The 21564-nt window shown below is 47.5% G+C and overlaps 1 long non-coding RNA gene across 1 annotated transcript in view; it reads left to right on the top strand.

Moving 5' to 3' along the window:
* The first annotated feature begins 12464 nt into the window (after nucleotides 1–12464).
* Nucleotides 12465–21564, top strand: part of LOC120409536 — a 16693-nt gene continuing 7593 nt past the window's right edge. The window contains exons 1-2 of the long non-coding RNA XR_005601329.1: nucleotides 12465–12499; nucleotides 13533–13791. This is a non-coding gene — a long non-coding RNA (uncharacterized LOC120409536). The remainder of the gene's footprint in view (nucleotides 12500–13532; nucleotides 13792–21564) is intronic.

Genomic DNA, 21564 nt, shown 5'->3' with positions numbered 1-21564 from the left:
GGAGACCCCTCATTCTTGACTTCATAGGCCTGCTAGCACTGGAGGATGCAGTGTTGTTAACACCCTCAGGGAGGAAAGGAAATAAGGGGAGAATGCAGTTCGGGGGGTGGGGGGGTTGTTATCAGGTTATAGATCCAGTGTGTCTATTCAGTACATGATTTTTAGTGTCTAGCAGAGTTATGAATTTAAGCTCCCAGGGTTGTCTTTTGAAAGTGTGCAGGTTTCCTTTGAGGATGAGGACTGATAGGTCAGATATAGAGTGAGCACTTTGTGAAAAGTGTTCACCCAGAGGTGATGTGGTGTTTTTGTCTTTTATCATTTTCCTGGGTAACTTCATTCAAGAGCATAATGATTATCTGGTTTCACCCGTCTAATTGTTATCGGGGCATTCAGTGCACCGGATGAAGTAGACCATATGTTGTGATAGGCACGTGGAACTTCCAAGGTGTGTTGTGGGGGGAGAGGCAGTATTGATCATTGCCGTGGTATATGTAGGTATGGTGTATGTCTTCAGGTTTTGCATCTGTTGTTCTGGCAGGGTCTGGTGCTGCTTTGAGTTGGTGTGTGGGGAGTTTGCTTCTGATGATGAGCTTGGAGAGGTTGGGGGGTTGTTTGAAGGCCAGAAGAGGGGGTTCAGGAAAGATTTCTTTCAGGGTGGGGTCCCCATTGAGTGTGGGTGGTAGTTGTTTGATGATACCCTGTATGGGTTCCAGTTATGGGTTGGTAGGTGACAACTCGGGTGAGAGCCTCATATGATGAGTAGAATGAAGTAGAAGGGCTCTCTAGCAATAAGGAGAAGTGGTTGTGTGGCAAGGGGTGAGCTTAGAACTTGGGGGACACCATCTCAATGCTCTACTCTGCCACTTCCTGTGTGACATCAGGTGAGTTACTGAATCTCTCTCTACCTTCGTTTTTTGATGGTAACATGGGGATAATACCTCACAGGGACGTTGTGAAGATAAATACATCAAAGATGTGCTCAGATACTGTGGTAACAGGGGCCTTATAAGTATGATAGATCTGATTGGAGGATTCATTCTTTTGTGGCTTTGACGTGTGTGTGTGTGTGTGTGTGTGTGTGTGAGAGAGAGAGAGAGAGAGAGATTCTGCTAACACTCCCAGGTCTTTAGACACAGAAGTAGAGTGAGAGGATTCATTCTCTTATGCCTCTGATGCCTTGTAATGGAAAAATCACTTGATACCTCAGGAAACTGGACACATTTCACTCTCCATATAAAAATGAGGGGGAGATTTTCTAAGGCACTCATGATAGTTAGGCCCCCAGCAAGGCACTGAAAGTCAATGGGAGTTTGGTGCCTACTTCTCACTTGTACCTTGGAAAATCTTCCCTAGTATGTCTAATGCTGGAGATACTGAGCTGGAGATGGAATTTGTTTTGCATTTCCCCAAGTTAACAGAAGGCAGTGTTCTCTGGGACTAAGACAGGGAGCTGGGAGCCAGGGCTCCAGGTTCTGTTCTACCTTTGCTACAGACTCACTGTGATAGCTTGCAGGCAAGTCACTTAATCACTGCCTGCTTGTGAAATGGGGATAGTGCTGACCTTCCTCAAACCAGGATGTGAGGCGTCGTTCCTGAGTGGTTATAAATGGCTCTGAAACTTGCAGAGTGGAAAAACATGGATAAAAAAGCAATGTGGTGTTATAACGAATGACTCAAATGGAGTCAATTCCTCCTTCTACTGAGAATGTTCTTAAGTGGCCACTTTTCTTAAGTTGGTCTTTTACTGAAGGCTGAACACCATTGTACTGGAAATTATACAGTTACTATATTGTTTGTATTACAGCAGTGTCAAGAGCCCTCCAGCCAGGTCAAACCCCCACTGCGCTAAGCATGAACTCTTGCCATGAAGCATTTACAGTCTTAGAATAAAATTTTGAAAATCTCCTAAGTCACATAGGAGCCTACATCCCATTTTCAAAAGTGACATAAGTGCCTAATTACCATTGACTTTCAGTGAGACTTAGGTGCCTATCTAAGTTGCTTTTGAAAATGGGATGTGGGCTCCTAAATCACTTAGGAGACTTTAAAAAATGTTAACCTTGGTGTAAGACAAGTTGCAATAAGTGACTGTAACCAATGGGAGCGGGCAAGGGATAGCAGTGACCTGGTGTCTGCGTACAACGGTACGCATATCTCTACTATGTTAATGTAGACCAGTGGCTTTCAACCATTTTTTGTTTGCAGACCCCCCCAAAAATTTCCAATGGAGCTGCAGACCCCTTTGGAAATTTTAGACACAGTCTGCAGATTTCCAGGGGTCTGTGGACCCCAGGTTGAAAACCATAGATGTAAACCAATAAGCAGATCAGGAATAGGGGTATTTGAAGGAAGACGGGCATCTATGTAATCCTACATGATCTAACCTCCGATCTCTCCAATTTCTAATACACCCATCCCTGGTATCTAGATGCTGGAGACAACATTAAAATGGTAGAGTGTATCCATAAAAGACATCAGTTTTCCACCTTCCTTTTGATTTCAGCGGCTCGTGTTCATGGGGGGAGGTGATTTTCTGTGTTTTCTGCATTAGACACATCACAGGGCCAATCTGCTGCCATCATTGTTGGGCAGGTTTGTAGTAAAAGTTGGTGTAACACTGACAGACCCCAGTTGTCAGCAGGCAGGATCAAATCTGGGACCCAGTCTGGAGCTAAATGCATGAGCCTCTACTGCATGAGTTAAAAGCCACGTGGCCCTTAGCTAAGGCTGTTGTAGACTTATTAATCTCTAAGTGGTCTCGGTGCCACTAGAGGAGACACAGCACCACACCCAGGAGGTGTGAGTTATATTGGGTCTTGCACTGTACCCTGAAGACAGAGGTTCTATTGATGAGGTCCTTCCATTGAGACTATCCTGCAAGTGACTCCCAAATCCCCCTCCTCCCTGAGGCTGTGTTGGCTCCAGTGTCTCCAGTGAACGGAGCTGTTGCCAAGAACAGGGCAGGCCTGTGAAGGGTTAAATATGAGGACCAGGACAAGCCTCACTCCTATCGGTCAGTGATCACCTGTGTGGCCAGAGCTCTTCTGCAGGCTCCTCAAGGTGAGTGCTGCACATGCTGGCCACCTCCTGCGATGTCCTCCAGTCTCAGCCCTGAGGGAGGGAGGATGTACGTGCAGTGTTGTTATTGCCGCCATAAAGTGGAGTTCTGACAGCTCAGCTTCTCTGCCTCTTGTAAATGGTTTGGCAAGCACGTAAGCCTCCTGCCAAACATGTCCTGAAAGTCCCAGGGGATTTAGGGAGTGGAGATGAAGTCCCTGACAGGTGATCAATGGAGGGCAGAGTCAGCCTTTCTTCATCACACAGCAGACCTTTGCACCCGTACAAAATGGAGAGTACAATGTGCAGTGGAAAGCACCAGGAGCTTCATCCTCTTAGCCAATGAGTCCTGGGAGAGACAGGCACCCTCGTCCTACAACTAGCCTGACATGGCCTCCCCCCTACCCCCCCCCCCCCCACAGCAATTGACTGAGTTAATTCTTTTGTTTCTGTTCTGTCACATGCAGGTCTGCAACCCTCTGGGAGGTGCCTGGAGTTGTCCCCTCCATTTCTCCCCACGCACCCTCCCCAGGGCCGGCTCTAGGCACCAGCAAACCAAGCATCATGTGCTTGGGGCGGCAAAATTTCAAGGGCGGCATTCTGGCCATCTTTATTTTTTTTTTTTTTGCTTCCGGCAGCAAAAGCCTAGAGCCAGCCCTGGTGGCGGCAGCGCATCGTGTGTGGGGGGTGCTGCGGTTCGCGCCATGGGGGAGCAGTGCCGCACCTTGTGGCTGGGCCGGGCGGGCTCTGAGCGGGGGACACTCGGGCTGGGGGCTCCCCCCGTGGGGCATATGGAGCCGCCTGCAGGTGCCGCAGAGCGGCTGCCCCCCAGCGCCGCAGCCGGGGCTGGGCAAAGCGGCCTGAGCCGCCCAGGGACTGCGGCAGGGTGGCCAGAAGCAGCAGCAGCGGGGCCATAGAGGACGGGGTGCTGCCATGCGGGTCCCACGTCCCGCCCTCCGGGGCTCCGCTCCCTCTGGGGCTACCCTGCCCCGGCTCCTCAGCCCCCTGCCAGGGTCGTCCCCGAGCTCTGCCCTCCAGGGTCCCGGACGGTCCTGGAGGCGGGAGCCCTGGCTGGTGGGACCCTGGGCTGAAGTGCGGCCCGGGAGCCCCGCTGCTTACCCCGACCCTGCCAGCGCCGGACCGGCTGGAGGCGAGGGGGGAGCGGGTGGAGTCAGCACTGGTGGGGGGGAGCCCAGGGCTGGGGCAGCAGGGGGTGCAGTTGGGGGTGGGGAGCGAGAGCCCAGGGCTGGAGCGGCAGGGGGTGCAGGTGGGGGGTGGGGGACAGCCAACATTTTTTTTGCTTGGGGTGGCAAAAAACCTAGAGTTGGCCCTTCCCCTCCTCCCCACAAATCCTGTCTCTTTTATAAAATTGCCTCCTCTTCTGCCCCTCGGGGGGAGGTGGGGGCGTTGTTCATGCTTTGATCCTGAGGCAGACTAGGAGGAGTGGGAGTTTCTAAAACTAAAACTACAAGATTTGAGGTGACAACAGGGGCAGTGGGAGGAGGTGAGAAGATTCTGAATGTTCCTGGAAAGAGCCCTGCTGCATTCTGGACTGAGCAAAATAAATACAGCCCCTGAAAAATCTACCCAGCGGGCCAGGACTCGGTTGGAGTATTTAATTCTTTCTCTCTCTCTAATCTCAGGTGCCTAACACCTTGAAATCCAAGTTAGTACAAGATAAAGGGCCAGACAGGGTGGATGCATTCAATAAAGCTGCTCCTATAGTTCTTTACATTAATACTGAGCCTTAGCATGTCATTCCCAGTTCTAGTACATAACCTACAGCTCTAAGAATCCTGCACAGATGGGGATAGAGAAGGAAAGGCCCCCAGGCACTGACAATGGTGTAGTCAGAGTCGCAATGAGCTGCCCACGACCAGGGGCTCTAGCACCCACAAACCAAGCGCCTGGGGCAGCCTGATTCCTAGAGCCGCCCCTGCCCACGACCCAGAATTTAGACATTCCTCTGTTCCTAGAGAACTGTCCTGTGGGCAGCATTTGGCGCTGCAGGTTCCAATGATGCCAACTAAACGTGTTGTGGATGGTTGATGCTGGTGTTGCTTTTCATAAGGGATTGGACAAAAGAGCCATTGGTCAGGTGTTTATTATTGTTTCTATTTCTAATGCTCCAGACCATGAGTGTGTGGCTTCAGTAGGGTGACCAGACAGCAAATGTGAAAAATAGGGATGGGGGTGGGGGGTAATAGGAGCCTATATAAGAAAAAGACCCACAAATCAGGACATCTGGTCACCCTAGGCTTCAGTGACACTGTAAAGCAGCTTCCTCCAGGAATGAACTGCACTTAGCAGAAACTTTACTACAGGAGCATATATAGATGTGGGGGGAACACCAGCATCACCTTTTTCTGTCCTTTGTGTGAATGCTGTGCAGGCCTGCTCCTGCTCTCATTGAAACCACTGGGAGAAAGACTGGGGGCTGTATACTGCAAGCTGTCAGCATCAAATTTATAGCTTACCTGTGAGATGAATTTGCCCCCAAGTTTTAGTTTTGCAGAGGATACTCTGATGGCCCTGACTGCATGCTAAATTCCAGCGCTGCAAGGGTGATTGTGTCACAGACCCACCCTGGAGGTGGCCAAGTGCGAGGCTCAGCAGGTTCTGAGCTCAGCACTGACACCACAAATTTACCATGAAGTGCTTCCCTTCTCCACCTGGATGTAGGAGCTCAGGCTGCACACACCCAAGAAAGTTAAAAACCTTTAAGTGAGTATTTCAGGCTGAATCTGGGGAAAATGTGAATTGTGGCTACATTAGCTGGGACCAAACCACTGTTCTGGATCCAAGCAACCCTGAGCTTCAGAGAGGATGCGAAATTTGGATGCAGGCTCTGTGACTTCGGTCCATGTCTAGCTTCTAGTGCATGGGACTGGAGAAAGGAAGAAGGGATTGGGGACCTTGTCCCTCTGCGATCTCTGCAGGCTGGTGGTCCCAACTGCCTCTCCTCCACCCCCTGATGTGTGGAATTCATTAATTAAAAATTGTCTTGTGCTCCCACTCCAGGAGGGGCTGACTCTGATTATTTCCTCTGCATGGAGAACACATGCAGTGGTGGCTTTGCCCTGCTCCTTTTTGTTGGCCTGCTGGCTCCTTCCTCTCGTCTCTGTTCTCCCTTGCTCCACTGGACTCCTCTGTCATTTCTCATTTAAGCTCCTTTACATCTGTGCAGGCTTCAGGGTAGAGCACGGTCCCAGCTTGACGGCTGTTGCTGAGACTCTCTCATCGTTGGTATGTGAATCAGGAAGATCAAGGCGTTCTCTGACAATGGGGACATTATGCCAAGGTTTCTGTCTGTACGGCATGGTCTACAGAGTGGAGAGACCACCCCTCCCCCACATTGCCAGCTAGTGAGAGAGTCCTGTATCCCAGCAGCCTGGATGATGTGACTGATGTCACAGCCATGAATATAAAATGTAAAAGGAATTCAGAGTAACTGTCAGTGTTTTCACCAGGTAGGGTTATTGCAGGTTACAAAGCAGCTGAAGCCAACTGTAAACTGATAGCGGAGAGTGCAGGGATTGGGGCCCTGTGTGCATGTTTGCAGAATGGTTTGGTAAGCGTGTGTGTGTGAAGATCTGTAAAATGAATGTAGATCTAACCCATAGCTCCACAAACAGCCTCCGGCTGCCCTCTCTCTTGATTGTCTCCTACTTAAACACTTCACTGTGTTTACAGGCCTCGAAGTTTCTAGGAAAGAATGTTGTCAGTGAAACCTGCTGTGTCTTCCTTAGCGGTGTTGTTCCTTCTCTTGCCCTCTTCTCCATCCCATCTTTCCTCTCCTTTACCTCCTGCGTCTCTTCCCCTCTTGGATTTCCTGTAATTTTCAATCACATTTGAAATATTCCTGTTCCGTTTTCTCTCCACGCTAGTTGCATGCTCCTTTGTGCTATCATGTCCAATACACTGTCATTACTTCCCTTTGTTTTTCCCCCCTCTTCCCTTTTGTTAACCTAGTTCCCTCCTCTTCCTCTTTCTTCTGTGTTCTCTAGATTTTATTTTCCCTTTCCTGTATTCTCTCCTTCCATCTGAATGTTCCTTCAACCCCTCCTTCCCCACCCCATCTCTCCCTTTTCTCATTAGCTACCTCCATTCTCTTACTCTAGCCCTACAACTTAAATTCACTATTCTCTCTCTCTCTCCTTTCATTTACCTTCTTCCCAAGCCCTCCAGTCTCTCCCATATCTTCAGTACCATAGTCATGAAGTGAGGATCACTGAGGAAAGACAATAGGTGAGCAAGCCCAGAATAACTTCCTTGTGTTTCTTCATTGTAGGTCTTTCTGCTTTAACTCCTTCGCAGCCATACTGAAGAGCAAGACTTGCTGCCCACAAACATGCTACTCACACAGTGCACAACAGCCTGAGAGAGGGGTGATGACTGTCAGGATCTCAACAAGGGCAGTCGGGACCAAGGATCAGCGCAGGGGCAAACCTAAGGCTGGGAGTAGCAGAGGAGTCTGTAGTCAAGGTCCAAGCCAGAGGGTCAGAATCAGAAGGTGAAGTCCAAATCAAGCCAGGAATGGTCTTGGCGGCTACTGGAGACCCATATTGTTGCCTGGACAGTTCCTGGAATGCCCCTTAGTTTTATATAGGGTAGGGAGCCAATCAGGAGCCATGAGGCTGCTGCCTGTCAGACCCCTTGAGGTGGGACTTCCCATGGTCTGGTGGCCACAGCAAGGCATGGGCAGTGGAGTGCAGGCTGGTTACAGCTGCTGCTGGGTGGCAGCTCGGCAGGCCTGGGTTCTAGATACATGGGGTCTTACAATGAACCTTCCATTTTGAGAACCTCAGCACTCCTGCTGGAAGGCCGAGTCCACTGTCTCAGATGGTGCTCCTTTGTGGCAGCATGTAGTCCCCAGTAACTGAGACATTGAGCAGAATGTATGTTAGGCTTTGATTATTCTACAGGGAAAATCCTGTTGTGGGCTATCTCCTGAAGTCGATGGGGCTGCATGGGTTGAAGAGACAGCGGAATCTAGGCCTGTGAGATCTGCAAAGAGCAATGTCCAGCTCATCTGACGGGAGGATTCCCTTGGGCTCACCTAGCAGAGCTGTTGCCTATGGATGAGAAGAGATCCATTGGGGTGTCTCTTGGCTGTGGTAACATGTGGGATACACATGAGTTGAGTCTAGCCAGAGATTGAGAGAGTCAGCTAATTTTTGGTCAAGTTCACTCTGGCATTTTGCTACCATTTAGTAGATACAGCATAAAGCATTGTGACAGTGGCATTCTGTCTCCAGGACTATATCAATACAGCAGCTAGATTAGCGTGGACCCTGACCTGGGCACCACGGAGAGGTGAACTCACAACTTGCTAGGTTCCTGAGACCCACCCTTAATTTTTTGGTTCTTGTGTCATCCTTGACAGCTGCACAGAAATAGCCTTTGACCATGCTAGGTCACCAGCAATACAATCTAATTGATCAGCTTTCTCCTCACTCTGGTTACTGAGAGAGGGTAGTTACGGTCACATTTGGTAGCTCTTCAGTTCACATTTGACTATTCCTGGCCTAGAAGAAGCCACTTTTAATGTTCTGAATGCTGGGCGTTGGAGAGGATAGAAGAGGTGGTAGGTGGTTTGCAGTCATTCCACCTTTGAGTGTGATGCTGTCAGATCTCATAAGCTAAGCAGGTTTGGACTTGGTCAACACTTGGAAAGGACACTTCCACCAAAGCTCTAGATAAGTGATTTAGTAGGGTGTACTCGTCCCTCTGCATCAGAACTGAACCAATGCCCCAGCATGTTGGCAAGGGTACTATATTGCTGGAGGTGCCATCTTTCACCTAAGATACAAAACCAGGGCTCTGATCACTTGTGGCTGTTAAAATGCCCGTGTCACTTGTTCTAAGAGTGTGGATGTTCTGCTGAAATCCCACTCTCGATCATTTCATTCTTCCTCCCTAAATCCTCCTGTAGTTTCAGATGGAGATAGGATAGTTTTCTAAACTGTTGTGCAGCATTGCTGTGCCCTGTTAAACAGTTGCTGCATTCTGCTCCAGACGTAGCTACATTTCAGTGGCAGGTGACGTGATCCCTGTGTCTAGTGAAGCAATGCTGGGATGGAAGACGCTGTAGGACTCTACAATATTATTAATTAAAAATAAATATTGCAAATGATGCTGAGATTCTTTTCGTTGGCCTCTTTTTCTGTTCAGAACACTTTCACTATTTCATCAAATAATTTTGAATGTCTCTCTCTCCAGACTTTTTATTCTAGTCCCACTCCCTGTGATTCTTACGTGGTGGTGGTGGTGTGAATGACAGAGTAATAACGTGCTCCAGCTCTTGCTCCGAGCCCAGTGGCAGGTGTCCCAGTGCCCCTATTGAATGCCACCATAAAAAAAAAATTATCAACAATCTTCCTTCAACAATGATTTATTATTGCCATAATTTGCCTTGGTACAATGAGCCGCAGCACGTATTTCTGCACCCGGGTGACAGCAATTTGATGGCTCCAGGTTCCTATTTTATTTAGTCTTGAGCCTAATATGATTTGGTTACACTTGCCCCCCTCCTCTCCGCCCAACCTTTTCTCATTTTGTTTTGTTTTGTACGAGTGTGTGTTTCGCATAACCCTGGGCCGGCTGACAGCGCTTGTAAAAACCAGAAGTCGATCTTGCAGTGGCTTTTCACCATTAATCAAGCTGCCTGGAATTGGAAAGTAACACTGACAGGCTTTTATCTTGGAGAGAAGGAGGATGGCAGATGTATTTTATGGTGGATGAGCCTTCACGGCTTCTATTAGGCTGGGACTTCAGTGGTACAAGGTGGTGGTTTGCAAAAGGGGGGAGTGGGGGTGGGAAGGAGGAGGCGGAGGTGGGGGGGGGAGGAGAAGCTAAGGAGCAGCCTATAGATAAATAGATCCGTCAGTCAGGCAATGTGGAGGTCTCTAGGCGGCCAGCCATTGTAGGTGACAGAAAAGGCAATCAAAGACAAAACAAATCAAAAGGTACATCTTATCAGCAGCAGGCCAGCTGGACTTCCACAGCACTCGGAGGCCCCGCAGAGGGCAGGAGAAATTAATCGTGCTGTCGAGGCCAGAGAAATTGTCGCCGCTGAAGGTCCAAGTTCAGGCAAGCAGAGGTGGCCAACATTAAAGGAGAGAGAGAGAAAGCGAGAGAGCGGGGGTGAGGAGGAAAAAAACAGAGAGAGAAAGCGAGTGCTGCTGTCCCGCCACCTCCCTCCCTCTCTCCCCCGGCTGCCTCGGTCTCCTGACAAGTGCATTCATCGTGCGATGATAGCTCTGCACCTATGATTGGTACCTTTAATAATATAGCCCTCGCTCAGCTGTCACCCTGAAAGAACAATTTTTCCTCCCGCTTTCCTTGATGCAAAGATACATCCATAATGAGAAGTGTGACAGAAAGTGGGAGCACGGGGAGCCAAGGAAAGTTTGGAAGAACATTAATCAAAAAGTGAAGCTGGAGGTGATGCTGGCTGCTCGGAGTGACAGTGCCATCAATACATAGCCAGGAGAGAGGGCGCTTTGGACTTAAATATCCTGTCATGTTCCTGACTCTTCAACATTTCCATGCACCCATGGTGGGGGCAGCTGGCCCCTCCTCCTGCCCCCCAAGGAGTATCAACTTTGGAAACCTGCTTCCTTCTGCACCAGTGAGAGAGGGTCATGCCTGGAGTGACTGGGAAACATCCCAACAGGAAACAGGCCAGATTTTGCTCTTACAGTGGCATAAAACCAGAGCAGCTCCACTGCACTCAGTGGATTCACTACAGTGTAACTGCTGGCGGAACCTGTGCCCTTTTCTCACTGTCCCAGGGAACTCTGGGGCTGTGAGCCCACAGATGATTTCCTTGTAGTTGAGATGACCATAACTTGCTCTGGATAGTAATTCTATCCTGCAGATGTAGCCAGAGTTAGTCTTCACCACTCTCCCTTCTGAAAATGGGTGTGTGGTGGCTGCCATGTTTCACCAAGGAAGCGGCTGCATTCCAGCGGGGAGGTGAGTGATACATCCACCACCAGAGATGCATGGATCTGCGGCCTGGTCTGTAATGTATGTTGGGATCCTTCACGGGGGAAGGTATTATGGATTAGGCTACATCTTGAAGCCCTCACTCCATCCACGCTTCCATTGAAGTAAGAACTGAATTAAGTCTTCAGGATTTGTCCTATTATTATTAACATCCATTTTATCTTCTTGTGCTTAGACACCACACAGCTTTATGAGGCTCCTATAGCATGTGTTGTTTAGACTCTCCAGCACATCTATCTTATATCCTAAAGCACCTAGGCATCCTTATAAAACTGCTTCACAATTATCCAGCCTGCCGCAGTGTCACTAGGTATATGACTGTCCCTCTGGATGGGGCGCAGGAAAGGTAAAGCAGGAAAGTTCAGATTCAGCGTGTTCAAACTGAGGTCTAAAAGAAAAGGCAGAGTTCAGGTCGGCATGGGGACAGAGAAGGGACCAGGGGAGAAACATCTCTGCCTTATTTAAGAAGGTGAATAAGTGACAGTGCCCTGGCAGAGGATTCTTTCCTGTGGTTTTAGCAGCAGTCCACTGTACCCAGATCTGCTCATGTGGTTAATGGTGCCCTCAAAAGAACCCCCTGGGCTGCATTTCTTTAGCCTTATTGTATGGCAGCCTAATCCCTTATTCTATTCATTCTCGGTCTCGTACCTACTGCTGATTTGTTCAACTGCATCTATTTTTGTTTTAATCCCAACAAAAGAGGGGATTGCAAGTGGATCTGGATTAAGTAGGTTTGTCTATAAAGGTTGAAGAAGCCAGGCCTTTAGGTCATTGTCTCAAATACAATAGGATCATGAGGGCAGAAGAGTGTGTGTGATGGGGTATACAAATGCCACACAGGGCAACACAGGGTTAACAAGCTACGGTGAGCTCAGGTGGCCCTGCCCCATCACACCTGTGAGTGATGTCAGAATTGGAGGGAGGAGCTTAAGAAGGAGAAACCCAGCTTTGTTCATGGCAAACCACGAAGGAGAGTTGGCCTTCAACACCTGAGGAAAGGGCTGCTCCTTGGTTTGCTACTGCTTGATAGTTCCCTCCTTGAAGGGAGGGAGGGAGGGAGAGTCTGATCCTGACTCACTTTGAGAGAGGACTGTTCCTCTCTACTACATGTGGATTCAATTTACAACCATAGACTGATGAGTGCTCTTCTGAGGGAGGAGAGTCTAACCCAACTTTGGGATGATTAATTTATGTTGATTCCCCTTTGTCTGTTCACTGACCTTCAGGGAAGGAGTGGACTACCTAGGGCCTAGCCAGAGGGCTGAGCCTCTTAGGCAGGGCCGGCTCCAGGCACCAGCATTCCAAGCTGGTGCTTAGCTTCTATGTTTAGCTGTCAGCTAAACATAGAAGCTGCTGTAGAGCTGGCCCTGCTCTTAGGACTGGAAGTGGAGTGGGAAAACCAAATGACCATCACAGAGCAGCAGCCTGGGTGAGTGCTGGGCCCCTGCCTAGAGCTTACGGGGTGCCCTAGGGAAGGAGCTCTAATGACAGGGGGGTTACATAGAATATGCCTAGAAGCTGTTCTGCTGTGTGCTATTTCCAAACATCAGAGCGGGATTACTTTCATCCACCTCCTATGAACATACATAACTTCTGCAGACAGTAATGGGAGTTACATACACCATATATCAGGAGTAAGGGTTGGTGGAGAAGACACTCCTTAAAGAGCCACAGATACATATAGGAAAAAGGAGAAAGAGGGGGGAAATGACAAAGGCAGAGAAATGAAGATCCTGTTTCCATGCAAATATCCTTGGTAATTAAGCATAAGAGAAGGCGATGATAATCCTGGGAAATTCTCCAGTGCCTTCCATCCCGGCATTTCTGAGCATTTAATGAACATTAACGAATGAATCTTTACACACCAGTGTGAAGGCAATATACCCATTTTGCTGATTAGATAGACTGTCTCTAACCTAATTTTAAGAGTAAAATGTTCAAGTGTCTAAGAGGTCAAACTCCCATTTTTCAAAAGTGACTTAAGCCTAGATCCTCAAAGGTATTTAGGTACCTAAGTCTCATTGAAACCAATGGGAGTTACTATGATGGGTGCATAAACCCCACATTGGTTAACAGAAGCTTCAGAGCTCAATTTGCCTACTTGGTTGCCCCTGGAGGATGTGTTAGGGCCAAGTAGTTATCAGAACCAGCTGGGGAGGAGCTGGGTTATCTTCATAAAGGAGTGAGGTCAGAAAGATAGGAAGAAGCCCAGGAGAGAAGAAACTTAGGTTTCTCTCTTCTGTTCCTGGAAAAGGAACCATAAGGAAGCTCCAGAAGTAGAGTTAGTCCTGTGGTGGGCCCTGACATTAGGGGTGAGGCTCTGGGGAGGTAATCCTAAGGACTAGTGTTCTGGAAGAGGAAAAGGGAGCTGGGGAGAACCCAGAAGGACTAAATGCTCAAGCCCAGAGTGGCTTCAGTTGTTTGGGCTGAATTGAGGGGTTTTTTTTTTTGAATTCTGCTAGGGAGAAGCCTGGGCACCAGTTACCCTGAAAGAAGAGTGGGGTTGAAGAACAGCCCGGGAGGGGTTGAAGATGCTGTACTGATGACTAGTATTGTGGTGGACATTGGGACACTAATCCCACTGACTACACGTGACTGGACTGAAGGGCTGAATCTCTAAAAGAACCAGACCACTACAGGGGCTGAATGGCCATCAGAAGGCAGTGATTGAAAGGATGGTCCTGCAAGACTGTGCCCAGGCATGATGGGTCTCGTCAGCTGGTGAGTCATTTTTTTTACAAGGACTTATATACCTTTTGAGGATCTCTGGCCCTTAGGCTCCTAAGTTGCATTTAGTTTTTCAGGTTTCCACAACTTTCAGGTGCCTCAGCTTAGGGGTGTCCAACTTAAGACAGCTAGGGTTTGACCTTTTTTTGGAGGTGTAGAGCTCAATGGTTTGAGCATTGGCCTGCTAAACCCAGGGTTTTGAGTTCAATGCTTGAGGAGGCCACTTAGGGATCTGGGGCAAAATCAGTACTTGGTCCTGCTAGTGAAGGCACGGGGCTGGACTCGATGACCTTTTGGGGTCTCTTCCAGTTCTATGAGATAGGTATCTGTGTGTGTGTTTGTGTGTATAATATATATGTATATATACAACTCTGAAGTCAAAGAGAACCCAGTATTTCTGAAAATCAGTCTATGAGTGCCCCAGTGTAGTGGATGCTCATGAAGTACTTGTTCAAGACCACACTGCAAGTCCATGCAAGAGCCAGGAATTTAATCTAGCAGTTCTGTCCTGATTCCTGGCCGCTGGTTGTTACCCCTAGACCACACTCTTTGTAGCAGTACAGAGTATGTACAGGACAGGAACTCAAGTGCTTCCAGGCTACACATTTTATGGAAGCTTTTTTCATGAGGAATCAGCTGATCTTTAGCATTAATATGTCCCAGGATGCCCCCTGGTATATAGAAACACCCATGTGATATGGCAGCTCCTAGGTGAGGTGGAAATGACTAGCAACAGAGCTCCATCAAGGGGCTGTATCCCAGTTTGACTTTCCATTCAAACCAGGAGTAGCCCAGAAAGCAAGCACCTGACCCTCTCCAGCCCCCAAGCTCTTATAACAAATTTCCATCATGTTCGTCTGATTCTCCATTGGGGGAGCTCTCTCATCCCTGTCCCTGAGCTGGCAATGCCAGCTATGAACGCTTCATTACAGATGTAAAACTGGCCTGTTCCACTCTCCAGTCTTAATGCCTGTGCTTCAACTTCTTGAGCTAAAACCCCCCTAGAATAATATGAAATTAACATAGCACTCATTAAATGGATTAAAAGCTGGCTAACTGACAGGTGTCAAAATGTAATTGTAACTGACCAATCATCGTCAAGTGGGTGTGTTTCTAGTGGCCAGCACAGGGAGTGGTTCTTGGCTCTGATATTTAACAATTTTCTCAATGACCTGGAAGAAAACATAAAATCATCACTGATAAAGTTTGCAGATGACACACAAATTGGGGGAGTGGTAAATAACGAAGAGGGCAGGTCACTCAGAGAGAGAGAGATCTGGATTGCTTGGTAAGATGGGTGCAAGCAAACAATATGTGTTCTTAATATATGTATATATCTGAGGACAAAAGAATGTAGCCATAATTACAGGATGGGAGACTTGATCATAGGAAGCAGTGAGTCCGAAGAAGATTAGGGATCATGGTGGATAATCAGTTGAAGATGAGCTCCCAGTGCAAGGCTATGGCCGAAAGGACTAATGAGATCTTTGGATGCAGGAATAAAGAGGTTATTCTACCTCTGTTTGTGTCACGGGTGTGACTGCTGTGGCAATACCACATCCAGTGCTGGTGTCCACAATTCAAAAAGGATGTTGCTAAATTGGAGAGGGTTTAGAGAAGAGCCATGAAAATATCAAAGGATTAGAAACATGACTTATAGGATACACTGAGCTCCTTAAGTCTATTTAGTTTACCAAAGAGGGCGAAGGGGTGACTTGATTATAATCTATAATTGCCTACATGGGGAACAAATATTTGATAATAGGCTTATCAATCTAGCAGAGAGAGGTATAACATGAAGATGGAACTAGACCAATTCAGACTGGAGATAAGCTGTACATTTTTAACAGTGAGGGTAATTAACCATTGGAATAACTTACCCAGGGTTGTGGTGGATTCTTCATTGCTGGCCATTTATAAAGCAAGATTGGATGTTTTTCTAACAAATCTGCTCTAGGCATTTTTTGGGGGGGGAAGGTCTATGGCCTGTGCTATACAGGAGATTAGACTAGCTTATCACAGTGGACTCTTCTGGTCTTGGCATCTACTAATAATCTCCATGCCATTAGACCAGAGGGACAGGCCTAGAGATGGTCTCATCGAGCCTTGCTGGCCTTTGAAACAGTTCAGAGCATCCTCTTGGATGACCTGCATTGAAAGAAGAGTGCCTGGCAGCTGAGGGGAATGTACAGGAAGGACAGGAGGTTGCCTTTTTATAGTTGAATCGTGTCCCTCATGTGGAAATTTGCACATCCCAGAAACCACTATCATGTTTGATTGTCTTCTCAGTGACCTCAGAGGAATGATAGTGTAACCCACACACCTCATGGGTGTAGTGTTCTGTCCCATCTAGCATGCATGATTTTGATGTAATGTGCATGCATTTTGTTCCAAGTATGTTAAATCTTCATTCAGAAGCCACCCTAACTTAGCAAACACACCTTTACCGTGCAGTCTGAAGGGGAAAGGAGTGATAGCAATTTGCACTCCTTTAGCAACATGAAGCAATTCTGTTCAGGAGAAGCTAGGGCTGCTAAATGAAGATATATGGTCAGCAGGTCTACGTTTAGCCTGAAGCAACATTGTCAGACTCCTTGTGCTGTGATTACCGGGTACAACACAATGTCTGTTACTACAGGAACTCCATGGTCATTACCATGGTCCTTTAACATAGGGCTGGGGCTTACATGCACAGTGTCTGGCTGGCACTGGTTTCCTTGGAAGAGGGAAACTCCTATCCTCAGTGAACATTGTTTCAAAAGCATGAGGATTTGAGTTGTGTGGGTTGGAACCTTTTAATAAAGGCAACGATCTGGGCCTCCTACAGTGCAAGACTCAGTCCCCATATCACAAAAGTCTAACCTTAGACACAGAGGTTGTGTCTACCCTGCAGCTGGGAGCGTGCTTCCCAGCCTAGATAGAGTCATGCTGGCTTCCCTTGAGCTAGCACACTAAAAATAGCAGTGTAGCCACCCAAGCTTGGGCCTGGGGGGCAGACTTAGAGTGGGGCAGATAACCTGAGCCCCAATGTCCATACCACTATTTTTAGTGCGCTAGCCTGAGCAAAGCTAGTATGAGTCTGTCTACCTGGGCTGGGAGGCACAATTCCAGCTGCAGCATAGACATACACACCCTACGCTCCCTGGGTATGTCTTGCCCATGATCACAAATGTGCTATAATGCAGCTGGATTTATTTATTTTGCCGGCATAGATGGGACCAAATCACACTGTACTCATGTTAAAAGATTTGTAATAGGGGGCAGAGCACCCTATTAGGAGTAGTGGGGATTGGGAACAGCCAACCCCTGTTCCCTGATGTGGCCCTTTTAAGGACACAGGCATTCAACAGACCAGCAGAAAGGCCAAGGGCTGGGGGGCCAGATGTTAATCAGGTAGCTACTGCCTGAACATGATAAAAACCAGCTGTTAGGTGACTGCCCAGAGGGGAGAGGGCAGATAGCTGGGAGAGGAGAATTTCAGGGGAGCATTGAGTATGAAGGAGGGATCCCTGGGAGGGGTACCCAGAACTAGAAGAGAGATTGGTGGGCTACAGAAGCCTGCCTGAATTACAGCCTATCCCTAAGGTGGAGGGTTGTGGGACCCTGGAACCAAGGGGGAAGACATGTGTGAGTCTAAGGAGCAAGGGATGCTCCATGGAGCAGGGCTGGAACCCAGATACTAGTGAGCAGGGGCAGCCTGCCTGATCATGGCACAGCCCCATGAGGGAAGGGTTGTGAGTCCAAGGATCAGGGCAGGAAGTGACCTGTGGGACAGATTCTCCAGAGAGGCCAAGGGCTGCAGTGGGACTGGCAAAGCTCCCTGGCTCAGGGAAAACTGGAGGGGAAGTGGAAAACTGAAGCCTTGGAAGAAGGGTGAATTGGAACGCACAAGAGGGAAGGGGAATGTTACTGTAAGTATTCTGGGCTGTGACTAAGTTACTAGGAGAACCAGAAAGGAAATTAAGACACGTTGCCTGCAGGATCACCCCAGGCCATGAGGGAGTTTGCTCTGAGATGACGCCCTGCCACAGGAATTGTGTTGTAAGCCTGAAGGCTGGAACATCGTTCCATTAACATAGTGCTGTCTAACTGACTTGGTCTGATTTCTCAGAGATTAAAACCTGTTATAAAACTGTGGGGGGGGGGGACTATGCAGTGTGGCAGAATTTGCAGTGTAAACAAAACCTTAGGGGCATAGCTGGATATAGGACCCAGGAATACTGACTCCAATCCTCTGCTCTAACCACCAGACTATATTCTTAATATATAAACTGCTATGGCATCTTAAAGAAAGCACCAAAGAGGCAAAATAACACCCCATATGAAAACATCCTGTTACATGATTTCTCCCCCACAACCTGGACTGTTTTTGATTGGTGGAGCTGTCCACAAACACTGCAGCTGCTGCACTGTGTGGCAGGCAGGGAGGATGGATGGAGGATATAGATTGCAAATAATCTATAATCTTTGAAAACAGGAAGTAGGAACTGTCCAAGGCTGCAGTTTAGGGACCTCAGTATATGTGGGATAACAGAGGTGGTTTCAAATCCTGGGAAAAGGTAACACATAAGTCTTGTACCACATTTGGCACCAGGAACTACCTGGAGGTTAATGGATCCCTCTCAGGTTCAGCAGCACTGCTAGACTAACAAGCTTTCTGCTCTGCGCTCTCAGGATGGACTTTGGAAGCAAGAGGCTCAGTACTTCCCAAGGGGAAGAAAAGCTTTGGGTCTGGGCTACGGATTTGCATAATCTAATAAGATTTCCCCTCTTCTCCCACTTATCAACTTCCTTGGGGTTTGTATGGAGAATGGCAGAATGACAATAGGTAGATAAGAAAAGAACTAGTCTCCCATTACTGTAGCACTGGTGCCTAAGAGTGTGCACATGCACAAACTGTGAACCAAAAAGTGGAGCAGCTGCATCCCCAGGACTGTTGTGGCTGTGAGCCACAGTCTGAAATTGCCATTAACAACTGAGTTGTGCTGTGGTACCTGCCCTCCATAGTTTTCATGAGACTGAAAAGGAAGCAGCTATATTCGATGCTTTCCTCCTATGCTGTAGATGTCTGATCTACCTCTGCTAACAAGAAATTTGTGCCCAAATTTTAGTGCCACTGTAGCAGTTTACCAGATTAAGAGCCTCGCTGTACCTGTCCCCTGCCTGCCATTCCATGGGAGGTCAACTAACTTAGCATAGAGCTTAAACTGCTCCAACCCCCAGGGGTTCATGTCAGAAGAGCCGCCCAAATGCCATCCTGACTGACTGAGCAATCTTTAAAAAAAGCCTGAAGTACCAGTTCCGGGACATGCAGCTGGAGGCAGGGACGCTGGAACAATTTGTACAGTGGGGGTACTGAGTTCCATTGAACCAGACTGTAAACCCTGTACCTGATGGAAACCACGTCAAGCCAGAGGGTGCGGTAGCACCCCTACTTCCAGCACCTAGGCCTGGTGTTGGGGAAACATTGCTCTGTCTGAAAACTTGAGACCTAGATGCTTCAGACAACATAGCTCAAGTCAAAGATGGCTTTTAATTTTGCATCCCTTGGATTCTGAGTGCCCAACTTGGAACTGGAAGGTCAGGCCCAAGAAGTGCTAAGCACCCAGAACTCCAGCTGAAATCAGTAGGAACTGTCTTGGCTATTTACGCTGGAAATGCTTCAGGGCAAGAATTGTCTTTCGTTACGTATGTGTCCAGTGCCTACCATAATGGAGCCCTAATCTTGATCGGGGGCTCAAGGTGCTAGTGTGATACAAACTAAAATATTAACAATGAGTGCTTGGCACCTCTGAAAATTGGGCCCAAGCTGGTTACCCAAAAATTGAGGCATACAAAACTAGTGGACAGTTTTGAAAATGTTGGCGTAAACACATGTGCTTTCCTGCAGTAGTTTGGAGGATAAAGTTCAATTATCTTTATGTTCTTAAAACTTCTGGTTCTGTTTTGATCCAGGGGGGAACTACAATGTCCTCACTTTCCCAAGTGGGTCTAGAATATTTTGTCATCTAATAATGTTAGACACAGTCTCAACCACTGTCTTGGATCCAGTCATGCTCCTGTGGAAGTCATGTGGAAACAGAATCACTTTTATTCCATGTAGCCAATAGAATCGAAAGGGAACATGTTAATTGATAACTGACGTTTGCCACCATTTTTTAAAAGATGGAACAATGAACACTGCAGAAAATGGGTCTGTCAGTCACGACTGAGGTGCGTCAGCAGAGCTGTGTGGGGGTGAAACCTGCATTGTTCCAAGAGCTGCTAGCTGATGCTATTTGGGGAGGGGTGTGTCTTGCTTAATAACCTCATCCACTCCTGGAATGTTAGTGCTCCCTCTTTGCACGGGGCTAGTCATTTGCTTGGACATGCACGATTAAAACACGTGAAATAATGCATAGCCTCCCAGGTTATCAGTCAGCTAAGGCAATATGGATGATGCAGTGAGCCCAAAGTGTCTGTTCATAGCCGACGCCCAGAATCAACACGGAGCCAACCTCATCCATTTGTTCCACTTAAATGTATAGAAATATTACACACAGCCAGGAGAACATTTTGTTTGCTTGAAGCTCCCCCAGGCTAGATATGTGTGGTGCGCAAGAGGGTGTTTTGAATTGCCAGGAGTTACCAGGGCAAGGCAGAGGCCTGTGGACTACACCAACCTTCCTCTAGGCGGGCTAAGGGTAACTAACAAGTTTATCACAGCAGGAAATGAGAGAGGCCTGGTTCTATATGTCTAAATGTTTTTTCCTCATATTAACTTCTCCAGTGACAAAATATAAACTGTACCCACTGCCAACAGGCTGTGAAGTTAATTAGTTTAGCATCCGCTTTAATTAGCTGGAGTTGGCTTGAAGACATTGTTTCTAGTCTGTTCTTTCTGTAAACCTGGATTTATTTTTTCATTTTTGTGTTTGGGATTTCTTGACAAAGGGATGTGAATGCACCTGGAGGTGTAGACGGAGGGGAACATTTGAGAAATTCAACATAGTGTGTGATTGTCAAACAGCCCACAGGGGCAAAGTCCTGCTTAAGTTTAAAATGAAGTTAGCCATGGCTACTAACGGCTTTGAACTTAAGGAAAAATTTGTCAGAAGGTGGAAGGAATAACATCACCATCTTAATTCTTTTATAGAGTGGCTTTCATCCTGAAGGATCCCAATGAGCTTCGCACACTATATATAGGGGTAATGGTAGATGCATATTTTCCAAAAGAAAGCAGTCTATTTTGCCAGAGCTGTGAGGACACAGCATGTCCTCAGCAGTGTAGCAGGTCCCTACGGAAATGCTGTATACCTCATTATTTATATAGTGTCCTTCATACAAATATAATATTCTTGACAGAGGACTGGTGTGTATGTGCATACAAGCAATGGGGACAGGTGTATCCCCCCTGCCTTTTTCAATAGAACTTTTTCTTCTGTGTTCTCTAATGTTGTTGAGGAAAGAATGGTTTGAGGTGGTATATTTATGGGCAGCCCTTTATTTTGTGGTTTTTAATGTCTGGAATAGGTGCTCAGAGCAGAAGATATTTTAGAAAACTGAAATAAAACACATTTCATATAGGTCACATAAGAACGGCTATACTGGGTCAGGATAATTGTCCATCTTGGCCAGTATCCTGCTGCCTATTAATTTCATTGGGTGACCCCTGGTTCAAATGTTATGTGAAGGGGTAAATAACACTTGCTTATTTGCTTTCTCCACACCATTCCTGATTTTATAGACCTCTATCATATCTCCCCTAAGTTGTCTCTTGTCTGATAT

Source organism: Mauremys reevesii, linkage group 7 (assembly GCF_016161935.1).
Source record: "Mauremys reevesii isolate NIE-2019 linkage group 7, ASM1616193v1, whole genome shotgun sequence".
Lineage (NCBI taxonomy): Eukaryota > Metazoa > Chordata > Testudines > Geoemydidae > Mauremys > Mauremys reevesii.
This window is presented reverse-complemented; position numbering and strand designations above follow the sequence as displayed.